We start from the raw sequence: 1470 nt of genomic DNA, 5'->3' as shown, positions 1-1470 counted from the left end.
ATATATATATATATATATATATATATATAAATATGATGATTTTTTATTGAAAATTATGTTTTCTCTCTTTTTGGATCCTTCAAAAAGTTTGAATTGTTCTTTTTGAACCTATTTTGTCTCATATATATATATGCACACACACACATCTGCTTATCTCTCTCCTCTCTCTTTAAATTATATATATATATATATATATACCTTTACAAATACATAACCCATGTGCATATATATATATCAGGTCATCCCATAAGTTCTGTCTGAATTCTGAATAAAGGAAACAAGTGATCAAGTGTTATGTTTAATTGAAATTCAATCATCAATGTACTTTCCCTGATTATCGATGACTTCCTTTCATCTATTTTCAAGCTTTATAATCCCATCAATGTAAAACTCTTTTGGCTTCAAAGCGAAGAACTCTGAAATGTCAGTTTCAACTTCCTCCTGGCTTGCGAAAGTTATGTCCCCTAAATTATTCTGTAAACTACGAAACAAATGATAGTCTGAAGGAACAAGGTCGGAAGAATAAGGTGGATGAAGGATTTTTTCCCAACCAAGCTCTTTGATCTTCTGTGATGTGATCTTTGTAGTGTGGGGTCGCGTATTGTCCTGATGAAACATCACTCCTTTCCAATTCACTAAAGTGTGTCTTTTTTTCTTCAAAGCTTGGTTCAAATGCTCTAATTGCTGAGAGAAGACTTAAGCATTGATTGTTGCATTAGGTGGTAACAATTCAAAGTGAATTATTCCTTTGCAATCCCACCAGATAGAGAGAAGAACCTTTTTCCCATGAAGTTCCTTTCTTGGTTGTGGTTGAGCCTTTTCCCTTTTTACCAAGCCACTGTTTACGACATTTAACATTTCGATAGAAGATCCATTTTTTGTCACCAGTCACAAGTATATCCAAAAAGGGTGAAATAAGTTTGCGAGAATAGAGAGAAGAGCAGATGTCAACTCAGGATTTGCAGTTGATTTCGGACAATTCATGAGGCACCCATTTTCCAAGTTTAGGAACCTTTCCAAGTTGTTGAAGATGATGATGAACAGTTGTATCGTTTGATGTAAGCTTTATTGCCAATTCTTCAACTGATAATGCAGGATTTTCTTCAAGTAATTTATCATCAAACTCAACTGGACGTCCTGTTCGATCTTCATCTTCACGGCTGAAATCTCCACTTCAGAATTTTGCAAACCATCTTCTGCAAGTTCTTTCATTCAAGCATTCTTTCCCATAAACTGACTGTATGTTTCAAGTTACTTCGGCTGCAGAGTTTCCTTGTTTTGTACTCATAAAACATTATGTACCTTAAATGCTCTTTGGATACTTCCATGTTAGAAAGGGTTTTAATCAAAGAAATTTTAATTCTATTATTCTGTAAAATAATATTTAATTAGTTTAAATGAACACAAATGCATAAAAATAATTTTTAATTCATTAGACATTGTAAAATACTACTAAATTTCATTCAATTT

This window comes from Octopus bimaculoides, chromosome 10 (assembly GCF_001194135.2).
Source record: "Octopus bimaculoides isolate UCB-OBI-ISO-001 chromosome 10, ASM119413v2, whole genome shotgun sequence".
NCBI lineage: Eukaryota > Metazoa > Mollusca > Cephalopoda > Octopoda > Octopodidae > Octopus > Octopus bimaculoides.
Note: the sequence above shows the minus strand (reverse complement) of the source record.